The sequence below is a fragment of the Phyllobates terribilis genome, unplaced genomic scaffold (genome assembly GCF_046119375.1).
Source record: "Phyllobates terribilis strain yellow unplaced genomic scaffold, ASM4611937v1 Scaffold_156__1_contigs__length_4398808, whole genome shotgun sequence".
NCBI lineage: Eukaryota > Metazoa > Chordata > Amphibia > Anura > Dendrobatidae > Phyllobates > Phyllobates terribilis.
The window spans coordinates 1,517,030-1,540,544 of record NW_027362916.1 but is presented as its reverse complement, the minus strand read 5'-3'; positions in this window follow the sequence as shown (position 1 = coordinate 1,540,544).

Sequence of the window (23,515 nt, the reverse complement as noted above, 5' to 3'; positions counted from 1 at the left end):
AGATCTAACAATAAAGGTAAAAATCAATACTCACTAATTTCCTCATGGGCATCACGATCCGCATTCACCCACTGGTGATAGATTTCCCGCAAGACAGAGGCCCAGGCGTCCTTTTTTTTCTGTTTGTCTTTATAACAGTCGCTTGCGCTGTCCCAGATTTCGGGATATTTTTCAATCTATAGTGAATAACATAACGTCTGTGAATATTTTTTCTTTAAAAAAAAGGGTGGAATAAAAGAGTAATAAAGAAAAAAAAAAAAACATTCACACACATATGCTAAACATATGGCGATATCTACGCACACACCAACACTAACCCCTCACCTATATTGTACGGTTCTTTCACACGTCAATCTCCGGGACGAGTGTTGATGCCATTTTCCACACATACCGGAGACCCACACACAGACCCATTCCAAAGCATGCTCGGTCACACATCTGTAGTAATGTGGATATGTGGACGTGAGAAATTAACCTTACAGCGTATGCAGGAGCTTTGAGTCAATGAACCTACATACGCTGTCCAATAATCTTTCAGTTCAAGTAATTAATTAAAAAAAAAAAACGTGGGCTCCCGCATAGTTTTAATAACTAGCAGAGGGAAAGCAGACGGTTGAGGGCTGATGTTATAGTCTGGGAAGTAGGCAATAACCATGGCCCCTTCCCTTGCTATTAATACCAGCCCGCAGCAGTTAGCTTAGCCTTTACTGGCCATTGTACAGGGGGACCCCCACAAAAAAAATTATGTGGGGTCCCCCTATAAGTTGTAGCCAGCAAAGGCTAGGCAGACAGCTGCGACCTGATATTAATAGCCAAGAAAGAGGCCATGGTTGTAGGCCCCCTCCCACGCTATAATATCAGCCTTCAGCTGCCCCAGATTTGGCGCATCTTATTTGTGCGCCAAATCTGGCGCTTAGCCTCGCTCTTCCACGCTGCCCTGGTGCGGTGGCAGGGGGTAATAGTGGTGAGGTTCATGTCAGCGCCAGCTGCCATGAAGCCCAGGTTAGTAATGATGGGCGTCTATAAGACACCCCCATTACTAACCTACAAAGTGTTAAAAAGAAAAAAAACAATACACCCAGAAAAAAATAATTTATTTGAAATAAAACACACCATTTTATTTAATTCTTAGTATACTAAAAAAAAAATAGTTACCTGTCCACGTTCCTGCGCTGATCTCCCATGCACAGCTGTCACATCTGGAGATGGTGACAGCTGTGCATGGCTGCTGTAAGCTCCCGCTCCCGGGAACACGTCCGCTCCCGGCAGCGTGAGCCCCTGACTGAGGTCACCGGAGTGCATTCAGTCAGCGCAGCTCCGGTGACCTCCTTTACGGCACTGCTGTACCGTGGGAATTTCTCACGGTACAGCAGGGCCGTAAAGAAGCTAACCGGAGCAGCGCTGACTGAACTCCAGCGAACCCGCGGGGCTGCGTTACGGCCCTGTCATTCTAGCGGCAGCAGCGGTTCAGAGCGGTCACATTTTATGTGGCTGCTCTAAACTGGAGATCATCGTGGGACACTCGTGGACTACTACGGAGGGGTAAGGATAAGGTTGTGGTTTATTATTTTATATTTTATTACAGGAGATCGATGGCTTCGGGGAATTAGGTGTCTAGGTGAGTATAGGTGTATTTTTTTATTTATCTTAGGTGGCGATCGGCGGGGACAGGTAATGATTTAAATTTTCATAGGTAAGCACTGGCCACCAATGAAAAGAAAAGGGACAGTAAATAATCTTGGGGACAATAAAAACATAATAAAAAAAAAAATAAAAAAAACCCTTTTGTATGTATGTATGTATGTATATATATATGTATATATATGTGTATATATATATGTGTATATATATATATATATGTATATATATATATATATATATATATATATATATATATATATATATATATATATATATGAGAGAGAGAGAGATATAATGGGAATATGATGGCACCCTCCAAAAAAAAAAAAAATAGGAATAGGGCCAATAATATATGGGGGCTATAATTTCATTTTGGGGCACATTTTACAGCAGGAGCAGGCTGATGGGAACTACTGCTCCCATCGAGCTGCTCCTGCTGGCACTAGTGGACGGGGGACAGACATAGGCCGATGGGAGTAGTAGTCTCACATCGGCCTATGTCTCCCTGCTGACACCCGGGCACACAGACCTCACACAGACCTCACACAGATCTCACACAGACCTCACACAGACCCCACACAGACCCCACACAGACACATACAGACACCACACTAATCATGAATCCCACGTTCAGATTCATGCGCTTGTACCATCCGAGATGAGCAGCCATGATCCTGACAGACGGGAATATTATGGGATTCTCGTCTTCCTGGATTATGGGATGCTCATAGAATGGCTGGAAAGCCCAATTGTGAGGTCACTTCCTATTTGCTGCGGTTTTGTGGTACAAGACCGCATCAAATACGCTTCAATTCCGCAAGTATTTTTACATATTTGCGGATTTGAAGCGTCCCAAAGCAAGTCAATGGCGGCCATTCCGCTGCGTTTCCCCAAAATTAATGAACATGCTGCAGATTTTTGAGCGCCGCAGAAGCGCTGCGGAAAAATCCGCAGCATGTGCATTGACATTGCGGAATGCCATTGGGGACCATGGGGTGCGGATTACCAAGCGTTTTTGATGCGTTTCCGCTGCAGAAATTCCGCAGCATAAACGCATGAAAAATGCATCGTGGGCACGCAGCCTAAGGGTTTAAAAGGAATGAGGACCAAGCCTGAAGGTACGACTGCCCATGTGACCTCATCACTGTTCCACATAAAATAAAATCTACACATATATAATTACCATGTACTGCTTTTATTGCTATATCTACACTAAATATTACCTTTATGTAAATATAAAGCTGTCCTGTATTGGATAAAAGTAAAATAGGACCTTTCTAGAGCATGTACAGTATGTAGGTGAAGATTGCAATACCTGAATAACTTTCTAATTTACACTTGTTTAAATTACATTTTTATTTGAAATCCCCTTTTAATATTCCACATAATCATTCCTTTGCAGCCATTAAAAAATTACTTTTTTCATGTATACAATAAATAGCTTTTTGATTTTCTAACAGAAGCAATAAAGATTCCTGTAAAGGAAAACGAATATGCTTAGGAAAAGAATTTAAGATTGGATCTCCCGGTCTTCTTTTTGTAAACATTGTTGGTGACCCAACTTGCAAGCTGAAACCTCCTCCGAGTCCAGAAACCCTTCCTTCAACCATTACATTTATACAAATAAGGTAAATAATATCGAGGTTCTACATTCATGGCAACAACAATGACTGCTAATGTGAAAAGTAAAATTATAGTTTCAGTAGCAAGATAAAGATTGGATCCTGTTTGGTTACATCAGGAAAGATTACTTTCATACCACATAATTGGATCTAAACTTTTTTTTCCAATTTTAAAAGGTTATACCTTTATTGCCATTTTCAAAAATTTGAAGGTTTAGTACACATAAACGATCAATCTGTTGAAATAAAATGCTGTATGGTGCCCACTATGGGTCAAGCTATATATTGAGGTTCAGACATGTTTACATGCATTCAGTCAGATACAATAAAAAGCCATGCTTTTTTTTTAGAGATAAAGTTCTCTTAAATCATTAATTCTGGATGCATCAGATAACAGCAAAATCACATATTGTAAGATGCCATACTGTGTCCTCCATACAGGTATTACAATATTTAATATTTTAAAAATTACATGTTTTCAAAACCTATGTTTGTCATATGTACAGTGGTATTCTTAATGAGAAGCATATTTATTAGTGATGAGCGAGAGTGCTTGGATAAACCTCGAGCATTTCAGTGCTCGAATGTGTTCGGTACTCAATGAGTACAGACAGCTAATAAACATGCAGGGACCGCCAATAAACATGGAGGGATTGCCTGCCAATACAGTAATGCTGTAGCCATGTTGACTACTGGAATTACTGTGATTGAGTGGCCGTATCTCACATGTGATGCTCGGTACAAGCAGTTCAGGGAGAGTTATGTTGGAGGGAAAGCTTAGATTAGAGCAGGGATATAGCTATTTATTAAATAAATTAAAGAAAAAAAGACAAGGGGTCCCCACCATTTTTGATTACCAGCTAAGGCAAAGCAGACAGCAGCGGGCTGATTTATTAGCTATCAGCTGTCTCCTTTGCCTTAACTGGCTATCAAAAATGGGGGGAACCCAAAATAGTTTTTTCATTTATTTATTAGATTAAACAAATACATTTAAAAAAAGATTTGGGGTTCCTCCCTATTTTTGATAACCAGCTAAGGAAAGCAGAGCGCTGATATTATTACGCTGGGAAAGTTCATGGCCATTTGGCCTTTCACAGACTAAAAATACCAGCCCGCAGACACCCCAGAACCAGCATATCACATTAGATGCGCCAATTCTGGCACCCTGTCTCACTTCTTCCTGATGCCCTGGTGCGGTGACAATAGGGTAATCGTAGTTGGGGTTGATGACAGATGTGATTTGTGAAAGATCACAGTTACTATCAAGCCTATTCATAGTATAATTAATTAATTGATTTGATTAGTTGGAGTAAAACTACAGCATCCCATTCATTGTTCAACATGCATAATGCTATATATTTGTTTGGCCTGATTTTCAGTAAATAATAGAGTAACAAAGATTTGTACAGAGCTGAACCAATGAAACAGTTAATATGATGCTGTAATGAGGTGCTATGACAAAAACCTCTGCACTCAGTATAGTTATTATGGAACCAATATTTTAATTTTAAATGCAGTCCAGGAAAACAAACGTTTGGGCCGACATGGCCTTCATCAGTGCAATCCGACCGCTGTGAAGATCAAGGATGGGAGGGGGAAGAGGCTGGACTCCGTGTCTCAAGAGGTGAGGGACAGTTGGACCTGCCATATGAGGGTGTGGAGCTGGAACGCAGTATCCACCACTAGTTCATGTGCCTACCCCACACCCTCATCTGGTAGGTGACACAGGTCCAACTGACCCTCACCTCTTGAGACACAGAGTCCAGCCTCTTCCCCATCCTATCCCTGATGTCGTGAGTGGAGACTAAGGCAGTGGATAGCGTGATCCGGAGTTCAGACAAGGGAAAGCAGTAGAAGGACTGAGTGTTGAGAATAAAGACTGGTCATGTAACAGGACGCCCAACTGTACCGCCCCAAGTGAGATAGGTAACAGGCCAAGAAGGAACAGCCGCTGGCTAGTGATGAGCAAACCCGAACTGTAAAGTTTGAGGTTAGTACCTGATGAACTCGAAACAGAGACTTCTTATGGAAGTCTGTTGTACAGTTCAGGTTCGGATGCCGAATGAAGTTTGTTGAATCAACAAGCTTTTTGGCTGTGGGCACTTCCAGAGCCATCACAGCCGTGCCAATACCATAGCAATCTTAAAATGGCTGGGTAGTTCCAAAGACTACAATTCTTTGGACACAGTAATTTTATGTGACACATGCTTGTGTAAGGCGGGGATGGCACACCCGGAGAAGTAGTTGTAGCTGAAGACCAAGTACCGAGGGATGGCTGCCACCGGGAGGTTATGGAAAGCTTACATGCCCTGAATTCACAGCATGAGAAAATAATCGGCATGAGAAAATAATCGCAGATGTGAGCTGCACCTTAGGGTAACATTCAACCGAGTGCTATGCGATTTTTTATGAGATGGCACTAGTCCCATTACATTGCAAGTGGGAGCAAGCCCTAAGCCTGTGTGCCCACTTAGTGTTTTTCAAGCATTTACGGTGCGTAAAATACGCAGCGTAAAATCTTAAAAAAAGCTAGTAAATACGCACCTCATTATCCCCTATGGCAGTGTTTCTCAACTCCAGTCCTCAGGACCCCCCAACAGATCAGGTTTTCAGGATCTCCTTAGTATTGCACAGGTGATGGAATTATTATCAAGGCACCAAAATATGCCACAGGTTCTCTCACCTGTTCAATACTAAGGAGATCCTGAAAACCTGATCTGTTGGGGGGTCCTGATGACTGGAGTTGAGAAACACTGCCCTATGGGATAACGCAAGTGCTGTGCACATGCTGCGTATTTTTATGCAGCAGAAATGCTTTGTGTAAAAATACGCAGCATGTTCATTATTTCGGCATTTGCACAGCGTAATCGCCGCCATAGACTTGTATTGAAACACTCAATATATGCATGGCTACATGCCCATGATGAGCATATTGAGCGTTCAATGTGCGGATGGTATCCGGGTCTGGAGGAGAAGAGACTCTCCTCCAGGCCCAGGTACCATTTACCTGTAGTAAAAAAAATAATGAAAATAAAAAAAAATGAATATTCTCACCTACCGCCAGCGCGATCGCCTGTCCCCGAACCTCGTACAGTCTTTTCTGTTGTGGTGAAGGACCTGTGATGACGCGTGACCTGTCACATGAACAGCTGACGTCCTCACAGGTCCTTCACCACTACAGAAGACTGCACGAGGATCGCGGACGGGAGATCGCGCTGGCAGAGGGTGAGAATAATGATTTGTTTAAAAAAATTTTTAGTAGTTTTTACATTCTATCATTTACTATTGATGCAGCATATGCAGCATCAATAGTAAAAGTTGGTCACACTTGTCAAGCACTATGCTTGACAAGTGTGACCAACCTATCAGCACTTGTCAATCACTTTTCCAAGTGATGCTAGCATCACTTAGAAAAGCGCTTGCCAATACGCATGAAAAGTAAACATGCCAAAATGCTTGATTTAGGCGGGAAAAACGCATGCAAATTAAACATGCATTTTTCCCACGAGGGAGATGCAGAAATGAAGCAGAAAATGTTTGCTTCATTTCTGCAACGTGGGCACATAGCCTTAGGCTGAGTTTCGGAGGAGCACCAGGGTGGCAGAAACGGAAGCATTAAGCAGGCTGTCATAGTAAACCGTCAGTGATCGTGTCAGAGATCGCAGATGGAAGCTGGCATTCCATTTAAATGGCGATTGTCAGAGATTGACAGCAGAAGTTAAATGGTTAACAGCAGCTGCTGGAGCTCATTACTGGCTGTTAGAAACAGATATTTAATATATTCCATATCTCCGTGTAGAGAGAGCCCAGCTCCTGACCCCATTCCACATGCCGTCATCCCTGCAATCATGTACATGTATGTGATGTTGTGTTACGGGATAAAATGGAGCTTCATTCAAATTATTAAATTGGAATAGCGATTTCCAGCTCACACATAAAGCCCAGTATGAGCCAGGAAGTCACATGACTCGAAAGACAACCAGAGCCATGCTGAAAACCCGGGGAAGATGTCATTTGGTGAGATATGAAATAAAAAAAATAATGGGAGTGCTTCTTAAAGGAAGCTACCAAAATAATATTTATGTCTCTGTATAGATTTACAAGGTAAATGCAGTTGGTGTACTTATTGCTGTGCCTCAGCATGAAATAGACTTAAAGTAGCCATGTGAATAAACCCTTATGTGAGTTCACAAATATTATGTATTTAATTTTTATTTTTTTTTAAAAGGTACAACGCAGTAGCAGTCACCTACAACACAGGAAATCATTTTGTGTGTTTCCACTGCATGGATGATAAGCTGAGCACTTCCACCCAGGTGACGGCGTAAAACTTGTGACTCCAGAATTCTTGAAAACTGTTTTAAAACCTGGCGTTACACCCGGACATATTATTTTTGTGAGGCAAAATGGCGATAAACTCGATAACTAAGAAGAAATATTAGTTTGTTAAAATAAAAGTTCTCTGCACATGTGGTTGTTGTTTTATTCACAAAATTATCATAACTTTGTGTTTAGATTTGAGAGTCTTCAGTGGTTGATACCTTTAATAGCTACCTGAAAAGATGGAAACAAATTGCAGCTTTCTAGACTACTCAGGTCTCTTCATCAGGCATAGTATACCACAAAATCTGAAGACTCACATATTTATACACAATAGGACACAGAAATAATGCAATAGATGAGACAAGTGATGAAAAGCAGAACTATCAGTATAGGAGAAGAGATAAACAGCCATGGCCGTAAATATTGGAGCAGTTCATAGATAAGAAGTGTGAAAGTTTTATTGTCCTGTGATGCCCATTTTGATGCCCAGAACCCATTTGGGCCAGGCTGGAGTGACCTGAATTTGATGTGGGCCATCACTATGTATGTAATGTTGGTGTGAGATCAGTGGCCCAAAGTAATTTAACCCCTGAAAAACACCAGTTACTTATTTGAATCTGTGAAAAGTGGCTATTTGCCCGCTTTGTTGGCCATTTTGATGCCCAGATCCCATTTGGGCTTGTCTGGAGTGACCTGATTTTGATGTGGGCCATCACTATGTATGAAATACTGGTATGAGATCAGTGGCCCAAAGTCATTTAACCCTTGAAAAACACCAGTTACTTATTCAAATCTGTGAAAAGTGGCTATTTGCCAGCTTTCATGCCCATTTTGATGCCCAGAACCAATTTGGACCAGGCTGGAGTGGCCTGATTTTGATGTGGGCCATCACTATGTATGAAATACTAGTATGAGATCAGTGGCCCAAAGTCATTTAACTAATGAAAAACACCAGTTACTTATTCAAATGTGTGAAAAGTGTAACAGGTCTGGGAGGAGCAACTATACAAGGGGGCAGTCCTTGTAAGGAAGCGGGTGGCTCCCAGGGAAGACGGGCAGGCAGTCACAGCAGGTGACCGGGACAGTCTCTGGGTGAACGGGCAGGAGGTCACGGCAAGTGACCGTGGCAGTCTCTAGGTAAACGGGCAGGAGGTCACGGCAAGTGACCGGGGCAGTCTCTGGGCAAGCGGGCAGGTACGACCTGTGATGGCTGAGCCTCCAGGTAGGCTAGCAGGCAGATGGCAGATGAGTGCTCCCAGGTGAGCAGGGGAGAGTCTCTGGATAAGCAGGTGGTCACAGCATGTGACGGCAGAGCCTCCAGGTAGGCAAACAGGCAGGTAGCAGATGAGCGCTCCCAGGTGAGCGGGCAAGAGTCACTGGACAGGCAGGTGGTCACAGCACGTGACGGCAAAGCCTCCAGGTAGGCTAGCAAGCAGGTAGCAGGAGGACGCTCCCAGGTGAGCGGGCAAGCTGGTCCATAGACAGACTGACAGGTGTTGGAAGGCAGACCGTCGGACCTCAGGCTAGCAAGCAGGTAAGCGGATAACAGGCTGGAATCAGACAGCAAACTGGCAGGTAACTGGCAACGGGACTTGAGGGCTGAAGCAGAGTAGTGAACAGTGCAACAACATTGCTCGGGCACCTCCATTTTGGAGGAGGTGCCTTATATATGGTGAAGTCCTCCGGCCATTGGCCGGGGACTCCTTAGGACGGCGCGCTCGGCCCCTTTAAGAGGGGGGGAGCGCGCGCCCTAAGCACCGTGGCCGGGAAGGAGCGCGTGCCGGAAGCAGCGGGGAGAGAAGCGCTGGAGGACGCCGCGCCAGGAGCGGGGAGGTGAGAGGGACGGCGTCTCTGCCTAGTACGGGGCAGAGATGCCGATGCTACAGTACCCCCCCCCTTTAGGCCCCCTCTTTTTTTGGCCAGAAAGAAATTTTTCAAGGAAAAGCGGGGCGTTGATGTTCTCCCTGGATTCCCAAGTTCTCTCCTCAGGACCAAACCCCTTCCAATCTACCAGAAAAAAGGTTTTTCCTCTTACCCTCTTGGAGGCCAGAATACTCTCTACCTCAAAGACATCATCAGCGGAAACCGGAGCAGGAGGGGCACCTGGATTTTTGGAAAAAGAGTTAAAGACAACGGTTTTGAGGAGAGATACGTGGAAGGAGTTGGGGATCCGTAGGGTGGCCGGGAGTTTTAATTTGTAGGCCACAGGGTTAATTTGCCTGAGGACTTCGAAGGGACCGATGAATCGAGGGCCCAACTTGAAGGAGGGTACTTTGAGCCGCACATGTTTAGACGAGAGCCAAACCTTGTCTCCCGGACAGAATTGAGGCGGATTCAGACGTCTCTTATCAGCATATCTCTTCATCCGCTCAGAGGACAGAAGAAGAGCGGACCTGGTACTCTCCCAAATAGTAGAAAATTCGCTGACAAGAGACTCCGCAGCAGGGTTGTCCACAGAAACGGAGACAGGAAGTGGAATCCGGGGATGTTGGCCACTGACTATAAAGAACGGGGATTTGGAAGAGGATTCGCTCTCATGGTTGTTGCAAGAGAACTCGGCCCATGGTAGGAGATCCACCCAATCCGAGTGGTGAGCATCAACGAAGTGCCGGAGGTAACTGGTCAGGATCTGATTGATCCGCTCCACTTGACCATTGGACTGTGGGTGATAAGCGGAGGAGAAGTCCAGGGTAATGTCTAGCAGCTTACATGTGGCTCTCCAGAAGCGTGAGGTGAACTGAACCCCACGATCCGACACGATGTGGAGGGGCAGGCCATGGAGACGGAAGATGTGGCGGATAAAGTCTTTAGCCAGCTCGGGTGCAGATGGGAGACCAGGCAGGGGAATGAAGTGGGCCATCTTAGAAAAGCGGTCAGCGACAACCCAAATGACAGTACAACCGGCAGAAATAGGAAGGTCGGTGATAAAGTCCATAGCGATGTGTTGCCAAGGAGCAGCAGGTACGGGAAGGGGCAGGAGATGGCCGGCTGGTAGATGTCTGGGAACTTTGTTACGAGCACAGGATGAGCAGGCCGCGACGAAGTCTACCACGTCCTTACGCAGGGTAGGCCACCAGTAATGCCGGGTAATGAGTTGGAAGGTCTTCTTTTGGCCAGCATGGCCAGCTAGTTTAGAAGAATGTCCCCAGCGAAGAACCCTCTCCCGATCTGGTACAGCTACAAACGTCTTACCGGGTGGGAGACGAGTCAGATCCAAGGGAGCCACATTCATCACTTTGGAGGAGTCGATGATGTGCGTAGGCTCCTCCTCCTGATCGGAGGACAGGAAGGACCGGGACAAGGCATCAGCTTTGACGTTCTTGTCCGCCGGACGGAAATGAAGAATGAAGTCGAAGCGGGCAAAAAACAACGACCACCGGGCCTGGCGAGGATTGAGTCTCTGGGCATTTTGGAGATATGCCAGGTTTTTGTGATCCGTGTAGATAATTACTAGGTAGAGAGCCCCTTCAAGCAGATAGCGCCACTCCCCCAGTGCCAATTTGATGGCTAGCAATTCACGGTCTCCAATGGAGTAGTTGCGCTCAGACGAGGAGAAGATCTTGGAGAAGAAACCGCAGGTTACCATTCTCCCGGTAGAAGATTTTTGGGTGAGCACCGCTCCGGAGAAGGAGGAGGAGGCATCAACCTCCAGGTAGAATTGTTTATTACAGTCCGGACGGTGCAGGACGGGAGCAGAGGCGAAGGCTTTCTTTAAGGAAAGGAAGGCCTCCTCGGCTTCAGGCGACCATGTCCTGGGGTTAGCCCCCTTACGGGTAAGTGCAGATATGGGAGCAGTCCGAGACGAGAAGTGTGGGATGAAAAGACGATAGTAATTAGCGAAGCCCAGGAATCGCTGTATCGCCTTCAAACCTTCAGGACGAGGCCATTTTAGAACGGAAGAGAGCTTCTCGGGATCCATTTGCAGGCCTGTCTGGGAGATGACATAGCCCAAGAACGGTAGGGAGGTCTGATCGAAGAGGCACTTCTTGTATTTGGCGTAAAGGTGGTTCTGCCGAAGCCTAAGCAGGACCTGACGAACATCCCTTCGGTGTGTGGGGAGATCCGGAGAGAAGACCAAGATATCGTCCAGGTATACCACTACGCAGGAGTACAGGAGGTCACGGAAGATGTCGTTGACTAGTTCCTGAAAGACAGCGGGAGCATTACAAAGACCGAAGGGCATCACAAGGTACTCATAGTGACCGTCCCGGGTAGTGAATGCCGTCTTCCACTCGTCTCCATGACGGATACGGACCAGGTTATATGCTCCTCGTAGATCCAGCTTGGAGAAGATCCTGGCGCCCTTGAGACGGTCAAACAATTCGGAGATGAGCGGCAGGGGTTTTTTGTTTTTACTGTGATGAGATTGAGTCCTCTGTAGTCAATACAGGGACGTAGCGAGCCGTCTTTCTTTTTGACAAAGAAGAATCCGGCTCCAGCCGGGGAGATAGATTTTCGGATAAATCCCCTAGCCAGATTATCTTCAATGTACTCAGACATGGCCCGGGTCTCGGCTGCAGACAACGGGTAGATACGCCCACAGGGAGGAGTGGTGCCAGGTACCAGGTCGATCGGGCAGTCGTATGGCCTATGGGGTGGCAACGTCTCTGCTTCCTTCTTACCGAAGACGTCCGCATAGGGCCAGTAAGGAGCCGGGAGACCAGGTAAATTGGCAGGAGTAGGCGGAGGATGAAGTGGGCGGACCGGGACCAGGCAGGTCCTATGGCAGTCTGGGCCCCATCGGAGTACTTCACCGGATCGCCAGTTCAATACGGGTTCGTGTGTCTGGAGCCAAGGTAGACCTAGCAACAGGGAGTGAGAAAGTCCGGACAGCACATGGAATGAGATCTCCTCAGAGTGCAGCATTCCCACCTGCAGGGTTATGGGTTCAGTGACGAGCAGGATGGTCTCCGAGAGAAGTCTTCCATCCACGGAGGCGATTGACAATGGTTCAGCCAGGGACTTGGTGGGAATATGGTATCTCTCTACCAGAGACTGGGAGATGAGGTTTCCAGCAGCTCCGGAATCCAGGTGGGCGAGTTCAAAGTGACGGTTCTCTCCCCAAGCAATAGAGACCGGTAAAGTCAGAGACGGAGAGGGCTTACTTTTGTCTAGGACGACCTCTCCGAGCGGTCCTAGACACTGGCGTTTCCCGGCTTTTCCGGGCAGGAACAGATGAAGTGCTCCATACTGCCACAATAGAAACAGCTTCCCTCAGCTCGGCGAGATTCTTGGCGAGATCTGACCATCTTGGTCTGGTCGATCTGCATAGGTTCAGGCGAGAGCGCCCGCGGAGTGACTGGTTGAGAGGCAGGTCTCAGGGAAGTAGGAGCAGAGCAAGAAAAGTCTTTCTCCCAGGTAGTCTCTTTGGCACGCTCTTGGAACCGGATGCCAATCCGGGTAGCTAGTGACACGAGGTCATTCAGAGTGGAAGGAATGTCCCGACCAGCTAACTCGTCCTTCATTTGACCGGAAAGATCCTCCCAGAAGACGGACACCAGAGCCTCATTTTCCCAGGAAAGCTCAGAAGCGAGGGTGCGGAACCATATGGCATATTGGGCCACGGTGAGACTCCCTTGGCGGAGACGTAGCAGGGAGGAGGCAGAAGAGGTTTTCCATCCAGGTTCATCGAAGACTTTCCGGAAAGCAGCGAGGAAAGACGGCAGGTCGGACACCAGGGGATCCCCTCTCTCCCACAGGGGATTTAGCCATGCCAGTGCCTCCCCAGTGAGATGGGACATGATGAAGGCCACCTTGGCCCGGTCGGAGATGAACTGGTATGCCAATAGCTCAAAGTGCAGGGTGCACTGGTTTATGAAACCCCGAACTAAGGTGAGTTCGCCGGCAAAGCGTGGAGGTGCCAGAAGCCGAGGTCCATAGTCGGGTACCATGAGGGGACTGGATTGCGGTACCGCAGGAATGGGCACGGCTGGACCAGAGGTAGACAAAGACGAGTCACACAATGCGCCTAGACGAGAGTTAACGGACCGTAGATAGGACAGTACCAGCTCCTGCTGAGTTTTCAGACGTAAGACTTCCTGGTGCAGATCGGAGATCTGGGGACCACCGGGTTCCATGGCCCGAGCAAACTGTAACGGGTCTGGGAGGTGGAACCTCTGAGCAACTATACAAGGGGGCAGTCCTTGTAAGGAAGCGGGTGGCTCCCAGGGAAGACGGGCAGGTAGTCACAGCAGGTGACCGGGACAGTCTCTGGGTGAACGGGCAGGAGGTCACGGCAAGTGACCGGGGCAGTCTCTGGGTAAACGGGCAGGAGGTCACGGCAAGTGACCGGCAGTCTCTGGGCAAGCGGGCAGGTACGACCTGTGACGGCTGAGCCTCCAGGTAGGCTAGCAGGCAGATGGCAGATGAGTGCCCCCAGGTGAGCAGGCGAGAGTCTCTGGACTGGCAGGTGGTCACAGCACGTGACGGCAGAGCCTCCAGGTAGGCTAACAGGCGGGTAACAGATGAGCGCTCCCAGGTGAGCAGGCGAGAGTCACTGGACAGGCAGGTGGTCACAGCACGTGACGGCAGAGCCTCCAGGTAGGCTAGCAAGCAGGTAGCAGGAGGACGCTCCCAGGTGAGCGGGCAAGCTGGTCCATAGACAGACTGACAGGTGTTGGAAGGCAGACCGTCGGACCTCAGGCTAGCAAGCAGGTAAGCGGATAACAGGCTGGAATCAGACAGCAAACTGGCAGGTAACTGGCAACGGGACCTGAGGGCTGAAGCAGAGTAGTGAACAGTGCAACAACATTGCTCGGGCACCTCCATTTTGGAGGAGGTGCCTTATATATGGTGAAGTCCTCCGGCCATTGGCCGGGGACTCCTTAGGATGGCGCGCGTGGCCCCTTTAAGAGGGGGGAGCGCGCGCGCGCCCTAAGCACCATGGCCGGGAAGGAGCGCGTGCCGGAAGCAGCGGGGAGAGAAGCGCTGGAGGACGCCGCGCCAGGAGCGGGGAGGTGAGAGGGACGACGTCTCTGCCTAGTACGGGGCAGAGACGCCGATGCTACAAACAGTGGCTATTTGCCCGCTTTGACGCCCATTTTAATGCCCAGAGTCCATTTGGGCCAGGCTGGAGTGGCCTGATTTTGATGTGGGCCATCACTATGTATGAAATACTAGTATGAGATCAGTGGCCCAAAGTCATTTAACTAATGAAAAACACCAGTTACTTATTCAAATCTGCGAAAAGTGGCAAATTGCCAGCTCTGATGCCCATTTCGATGCCCAGAACCCATTTGGGCCAGGCTGGAAGGAACTGAATTTGATGTGGGCCATCACTATGTATGTAGTGATGGTGTGAGATTAGTGGCCCAAAGTCATTTAACCCCTAAAAACACCAGTTACTTATTGAAATCTGTGAAAAGAGGCTATATGCCCGTTTTGATGGCCATTTTGATGCCCAGAACCCATTTGGGCCAGGCTGGAGTGACCTGAATTTGATGTGGGCCATCACTATGTATGTAATGTAGATGTGAGATCAGTGGCCCAAAGTCATTTAACCCTTTCAGTAACGCCCTTCAGTGCCCACTTTGATGCCCATTTTTGTGCCAGTTTTATGACATTTGTAGCTGCTTTTAAGCGTTTTCACATCAGGGCACCTCGCTGCAATATATTTTTTCATTTATTTATCTATTTTTTGCAATTAAACCTGTAAAAAACAGCAAAAATGAAATTGCCGAATAAGAAACCAACTTCAGCCCCGAATAAGAAACTGGCCGAATAAGAAACCAACTTCAGCATCGTCTCCTGACCCCACACATAAACTTCACCTCACCCAGCACCATGACAACCAGCACAGCAGAGTCCTGCATCCACTGAGGCCCCTGATCATGTGACCCCTGACTCCTCCCCTCCTGTGACCTCATCACAGGTCCTGTGCGCACAGAGCAGCCATATATGTGGTGGCAGCTCTGCAGGTGGAGGTATGTGGAGACCCCATTACTGCGGCAGGGGACATTAAACCCTTCAGCACGGAGACTCCTTTGGGGTCTTCTGTTCCCCCTTTATAATAATCATAAGGTTTTTGTTCTGTTTCCTGGAATAGATACATACGACCCAACTATGGAGACAGGAAGGGAGGAAACGTATTGTTCTCATAGTACAGGACCCCTTTACTGGCCCCACGTAGTGTAATGCCCCCATTATGCCCCTTATGCAGTATGTATGATGCCCCCACACAGTGTAATGCCCCCATTATGCCCCTTATACAGGATGTGTAATGCCCCCATTATGCCCCTTATGCAGGATGTATGATGCCCCCCACACAGTGTAATGCCCCCATTATGCCCCTTATGCAGTATGTATGATGCCCCCACGCAGTGTAATGCCCCATTATGCCCCTTATACAGGATGTGTAATGCCCCCATTTTGCCCCTTATGCAAGATGTATGATGCCCCCCACACAGTGTAATGGCCCCATTATGCCCCTTATGCAGTATGTATGATGCCCCCACAGTTTAATGCCCCCGTTATGCCCCTTATGCAGGATGTATGATGCCCCACACAGTGTAAAGTCCCCATTATGTCCCTTATGCAGTATGTATGATGCCCCCCACAGTATAATGTTCCCCCAGTACCGCCTGAGGTCCTGCAGTTGGAATAATCCCTCTGGAGTTGGTATTCCCTCTGCCTGCTCCCCTACATGTAGACTCTCGAGCATGTATACATGCATGTAGGGGAGCACGCCTTACTAGATATCGAGGCTTTGTACAGTAATATACCGTATGAGGATGGTGTCAGAGGAGTAAGACATTTCTTGAAATTGAGATCAATAGAGTGTAGCAGACATAATGACTTCATGAAGGATCTTCTAAAATTCACTCTTACTCATAACTTCTTTCTTTTTGACAGTAAGTACTTCCACCAGCTTAGGGGTACTGCGTTGGGGAGCCCCTGTGCCCCCTTATATGCTAACTTATCCCTGGACTGGTGGGAGGAATCCTCAATATTCAGGGATGATCATAAGTGATGTGATCCATATATTGGGGTATGCAAAAAGAAAAAGGAAAGGGCGCATGTGTAGACTCACAGGGCTATTTATATAAATTAAAAAGTGCCAGTGCACTCACCTGTGATGGTTGTGTACGTCTACACAGCCAAGATTAAGCGTGTGATTAATGAGGCTCCGGGTCACCTCTCTCTATTTGTAGTACCGTCCTATCGGTATTTGCATCGCAACTCCGTGCTCCTCGGATGGTCACACGATCCTGCCGGACCAGATGCCACGTCACCGCAGGTCCTCAGTTGTTTATCCCGGTGGCTGGATAACCGCAGGTCCTCAAACATCCAAATATGCCGGGCTGCTCCTGCCGCTTTGGCTCCATATGGAGATATTTCTTATGTAAATAATGGTGCAGCGGTCTCAGGGAGCGCCAAAGGAATACTGGACAATTTAATAGATGATAACCGACCTTTATTCTTCCTCCAATACCACTGCCACAACGTGTTTCGACGGTCTAAGCCGTCTTCATCAGGTGGGGGTATGGTACAAATATATTGACTACATTTTTATCACCTGGTCAGGGACGAGTGAACAATCTTTTTCATTTGTCGGGGAACTCAACATCAATAGAGTGGGCCTTAGATTTACATCTGAATTTAATTATAATAATAATTTTTATTTTTATAGTGCCAACATACTCCACAGCACTTTACAATTTTAGGGGGGACTTATACAGACAATACAGACTTTACAGAATAAGCATAACTCAGATATTAAAAGGAGTGAGGGCCCTGCTCGCAAGCTTACAGCCTATAAGGAAATAGGGGAGACACAAAAGGTAAAATGTACATATATTGTATAATACTGCCTTAATATACTAAATAGGGTAAGTACATAACACTACATGAACTGGTCCCCAGCCAGTATGTGTACAGTACAGACAGAGGCTATTCAGTGCATGGATGGTATGGGCATGATTTTGAAGAAAATTTTAATATGGGCCAAACTGAGACAGTTAGATAAGTGTGTTGAGGTGATAGGCCAGTCTAAAGAAATGGGTTTTATGGCACGCTTAAAACTGTGGGTATTGAGAATTAATCGAATTGTCCTGGGTAGTAGATTCCAAAGAATTGGTGCAGCATGCAAGAAATCTTGGAGACGGGAGTGAGAGGTTCGGATTACGGAGGATTTTAGTTCTAAGTCATTAGCAGAATGGAGGGCACGGGTGGTAGACTGAGACGAGGGAGGTGATGTAGGGCGGTGCTGAATCGTGGATAGCTTTGTGGGTAAGAGCAATAAGTTTATATTGAACTCTGTATTGGATGGGCAATCAGTGCAATGACTGGCACAGGGAAGAGACATCGTTGTGTCGGTTGGTGAGGAATATGACCCTGACTGCTGCGTTCAGGACGGATTGGAGAGGGGAAAGTTTAGAAAGAGGGAGATCGATAAGTAAAGAGTTGCAATAGTCCAGACTACAATGAATAAGAACTACAGTAAGAGTTTTTACCGAGTCAAAGGTAAGAAAACTTCTGATTCTAGAGATGTTTCTGAGGTGTAGATGACACGAGCGAGCGAGTGATTTCATGTGAGAAGTGAAGGAAAGATCTGAATCAAGTATGACTCCAAGACAGCGGGCATGTTGCTCGCGAGTAATGATGGAGTCACAAACGGAGATGGCAATATCGGGCATAGGTAGGTTAGTGGAGGGAGGAAATACGAGTAGTTTAGATTTTGACAGATTCAATTTTAGACAGAGGGAGGACATAGTGTTAGAGACAGAGGAAAGACAATTGCTGGTATTTTGTATTAATGCAGGGGTGATGTCCGGAGAAGAGGTGTATAATTGGGTGTCATCAGCATAGAGATGGTACTGAAAACCGAATCTGCTGATTGTTTGTCCAATAGGAGCTGTGTATAAGGAGAAAAGAAGGGCCTCTAGGACTGATCCTTGAGGAACCCCGACAGTAAGGGGAAGGGGAGAAGAAGAGAAGCCAACAAAAGACACAGTTAAGGAGCGGTCAGGGGGGTAGATCCACAATGTCGAAAGCTGCAGAGAGATTCAGGAGAATCAGCAGGGAGTAGCGACCATCAGATTTGGCTGTTAGTAGATCATTAGAGATTTTAGTGAGTGCAGTTTCAGTATAATGTAAAGAGCGGAAACCAGATTGTAAAGGGTCAAGAAGGGAGTTATCTGAGAGATAGCGGATTAGACAGGAGTGGACCAGTCGTTCCAGGAGTTTAGAGGTAAAGGGAAGATTGGAAACAGGTCTGTAGTTAGCAGCACAGTTCTGGTCAAGGGATGGTTTTTTAAGTAATGGATGTATGCTGGAGTGTTTAACCCCTTTATGACCCAGGGCGTATTAGTACGTATCTGTGCCCTGGGCCTTATAGGCCTGATACGTATTAATACGCCCTGGCGATTTCACCCGCACACAAGCGGTGCGGGCGAGATCGCCGCCGGGTGTCAGCTGATTGTTACAGCTGACACCCAGTGCTACTGTATGTGCAGGGAGCGGTCCTGCACCGCTCCCGGCACATTAACCCCCGAAATGCAGCGATCTAAATCAATCGCAGCATTACGGTGGCAAGAGGAGGTAAGCGCGATACTTACCTTCTCTGCCGGCGTCCAGCGGCTTGAGTCCGGTCCTGGATGTTGCCATGGTAACCCGATGTCATCAAGACAACATCTGGGACACCAAGAGGCAAGAAGTTGCTTTGGTCATGCACAGTGCACGACCAAAGTAACTTCACCCTGTTCAGCGCTGACAGGCTGCATGGCATATGGAGCTGCTGCTTTCTATGCCATGCAGCCAATCAGGCTGCAAAAAGTGAAAGTCCCATAAGTGAGATAATGTGAATAAGTAATAAAAATGTCAGAAAGTGGGAAAAAAAAAAATTGTAAAAATATATATATAAAAAAATGAAAAATAATAATAAAAAAAATATATATATATATTGTACCCATAAATAAATAATCTTATGAAAAAAAACCAAAAAACAATAAAAGTACACATATTTGGTATCGCCGAATCCGGAACTCCCTGACTTATAAAACTGTCCTGCTAGTTAACCCTTTTAGTGAACACGATATAAAAAAATAAATAAAAAACGAAACATAAAACGATGCTTTATCATCATACCGCCAAACAAAAAATGGAATAAAACGCGATCAAAAAGACAAATGTAAATAAAAATGGCATCGCTGAAAACGTCATCTTGTCCCGCAAAAAACAAGCCGCCATACAGCTCCAACAACCGAAAAATAAAAAAGTTATAGTTCTCAGAATAAAGAGATGCAAAAACAATTATTTTTTCTATAAAATAGTTTTTATTGTGTAATATAAAAAAAATATATAAATGTAGTACCGCTGTAACGTACTGACCCAAAGAATAAAGCTACCTTATCAGTTTTACTACACGCAGAACGGCATAAAAAACCCTCAAAAAAACAATTCCTGAATTGTTGGTTTTTGTTCATTCTGCCTTCTAAAAATCAGAATAGAAAGCGATCAAAAAATGTCACGTGCCCAAAAATGGTACCAATAAAAACGTCAACTTGTCCCACAAAAAACAAGCCATCACATGACTGTCGGACAAAATATGGAAAAATTATAGCTCTCAAAATATGGCGATGTAAAAACTAGTCTGCAAAAAAATCCGTCTTTTAGTGTGTGACAGCTGTCAGTCATAAAAACCCGATATGAATCTGGCATCACTGTAATTGCACCGACCTGAAGAATAAAGTCGTCTAATCACTTATACCGCACGAGGAACGGCGTAAAAAATAAACTTTAGGGTTAGGGTTGTGCTAGGGTTAGGGTTGGGGTTGGGCTAGGGTTAGGGTTGGGCTAGGGTTAGGCTAGAGTTAGGGTTGGGCTAAGGTTAGGGTTGGGGTTGGGATTTTTTCAGAAGTAGAGAAAAAAAATTACGATATGGTGACTAATGTTGAACGCAAGTGCTCGCTACTTGAGTTTGCATCGGGTGCTTGGGTATGCACTGAGTAAAGCGGGTGCTCAAGTGACATGCTCGAGTATCCGCCCCAAATGTTTTGCAGCTGTTATACAGCCAAAAAAACCTTGCGGGGATTGCCTGCCATGCACCAGCGATCCCCGCATGGTTTTTTTTGAGTGTCTAATAACCGTGAAGCATGCGGGGCGGGGACAAGAACATGTCACTCGAGCACCCGTGATACATGGTGCATATCTGAGCACCCGATGCAAACTCAAATAGCGAGCACTTGCACTCAAGACTAATGACAACTTATTGAATATGATGACCTAATGTTATCAAATTCTGTGTCGTTCCTCTGGGTTCAAAATGTTCACTATACCCCTTGATAAAATCCTTGAGGTGTGTAGTTTCCAAAATGGGGTCACTTGTGGGGGGGTTTCCACTACGTAGGCACATCAGGGGCTCTCCAAACGCGACATGGCATCCGCTCTCGATTCCAGCCAATTTTGTGTTCAAAAAGTCACACAGTGCTCCTTCCCTTCTGAACTCTGCCGTGTGCCCAAACACTGTATTTTCTCCACATATGGGGTATTGGCGTACTCAGGAAAAATTGCACAACAGTTTTTGGGATCCATTTTCCCCTCTTACCCTTGTGAAAAAGAAAAATTGGGGCTAAAACATAATTTTTGTGGTAAAAGTTTTATTTTTTTATTTTCACGGTTCCATGTTATAAACTTCTGTAAAACACTTGGGGGTTCAGGGTGCTCACCACACATCTAGATAAGTTCCCTGAGGGGTCTAGTTTCCAAAATGGTGTCACTTGTGGGGGGTTTCCACTGTTTAGGCACATCAGGAGCTCTCCAAACACAACATAGCGTCCGCTAATTATTCAAGCAAATTTTACATTCAAAAAGTCAAATAGCGCTCCTCTCCTTCTGAATCCTGCCGCGTGCCCAAACAGTGGTTTTCTCGCACATATGGGGTATCGGCTTACTCAGGAGAAATTGCACAATAAATTGCATAGTGCAATTTCTCCTGTTACCCTTATGAAAATGCAAAATTGGGAGCTGAAAAACATTTTTGCTGAAAAAATGTGAACATTTTATTTTTACGGTTCAATGTTATAAACTTCTGTGAAGCACCTGGGTGTTCAAGTTGATCACCATACATCTAGATAGGTTCCCTAAGGGGTCTAGTTTCTAAAATGGGTTCACTTGTGGGGGGTTTCCACTGTTTAGGCACATCAGGGGCTCTCCAAACTTAACATGGCGTCCGCTAATTATTCAAGCAAATTTTACATTCAAAAAGTCAAATGGCGCTCCTTCCCTTCCGAGCCCTGCTGTGCGCTCAAACAGTGTTTTTTCCTCACATATGGGGTATCTGCGTACTCAGGGGAAATTGCACAACAAATTTTGGGGTCCATTTTTTCCTGTTACCCCTGCGAAAACAAAAAAAAATTGTGTCTAAAGTAACATTTTTGTGAAAAAAGTTAAATGTTAATTTTTTTCTTCCACATTCCAAAAATTCCTGTGAAGAACTTGAAGGGTTAATAAACTACTTGAATGTGGCTTTGAGCACCATGAGGGGTGCAGTTTTTAGAATGGTGTCACTCTTGGGTATTTTCTGTCATAAAGGCCCTTCAAAGTCACTTCAAATGTGGTGGTCCCTAAAAAAATGGTTTTGTAAATTTTGTTGGAAAAATGAGAAATCGCTGGTCAACTTTTAACCCTTATAACTTCCTAACAAAAAAAAATTTGGTTCCAAAATTGCGCTGATGTAAAGTAGACATGTGGGAAATTTTAGTTATTAACTATTTTGTGTAACATATCTCTCTGATTTAAGGGCATAAAAATTAAAATTTTGAAAATTAGTTAGGTGAGTGGTGGCAGCTGGAGAAAGGGACTGAAGGAGATGTGAAGGAATAGGGTCACTGGTGCAGGTGGTAGAGCGAGAGGAAGCAAGGAGCCTTGTCACTTCTTCTTCCGTGACTGGTTTGAAGTCAGAAAATAAGCAAGATACAATGTGGGAGGGAGGAGCATGCATATCATTTGGGGATTGAGAAAAAAAATTCCTGTCGGATATGGTCAATTTTTTCTTTGAAATAATTGGCGAGATCTTCAGTGCTGAGGTCGGTGGTTGGGGCCTGTGCGGATTGATTAAGGAGAGAGTGAAAAGTGTCAAACAGGTGTTTAGGATTATTGGACCATGAGATGATGAGGTTGTTAAAGTAGGTTTGTTGGGAGAGGTGAAGGGCGGAGTTATAGGTTTTAAGCATAAATTTATAATGGAGGAAATCTTCGGCCAGACAAGATTTTGTCCACAGCCGTTCGGCACACCTGGAGCACCACTGGAAAAAATGTGTTTGCAGCGTGTTCCAGGGTTGTCGCCGTCTGTGCCGAGTTGTTCTCTGTGTAGGAGGTGCGCCTTCATCCAGGGCGCATTGCAATGTTTCGTTATAATGTTTCAGTGCAGAGTCAGGGCATGAGAGGGAGGAGATTGGGGCCAATGATCATTGCAACGTTTTCATAAATTTCTGGGTGTTAATGGCATGTATATTTCTATAAGTGTGGAAAGTGAGGGTGTCTTGCGCAGGGTGACAGTTCTTGACAGAGAATGAGAGAAGGTTGTGATCAGAGAGCGGAAGAGGAGAGTTAGTAATGTCATGTATTGAACAAAGCCGGGCGAAGATCAGGTCAAAGAGTATTTCCGTCTTTAAGAGTAGGAGAATTAGTAAGCTGTGAAAGGCCGAAGGAGGAAGTTAGCGATAAAAGATGAGCGGCAGATGAGGAGAGGGAATCGCCAATTAGGATGGTAAAGTCTCCCATGATGAGGGTGGGGATGTCATAGGATAGAAAGTTTGGAAGCCAAGTGGCAAAGTGATCCACAAACTGACGGGAGGGGCCCGGAGGGCAATACACAACCGCCACTGGCAGGGAGAAGGGCCAGTAGAGTCTGACTGTGTGGACCTCAAAAGAAGGGAAGAAAAGTGAGGGTACTGGGGGGATAACCTGAAAAGTACATTTTGTTTAAAGGA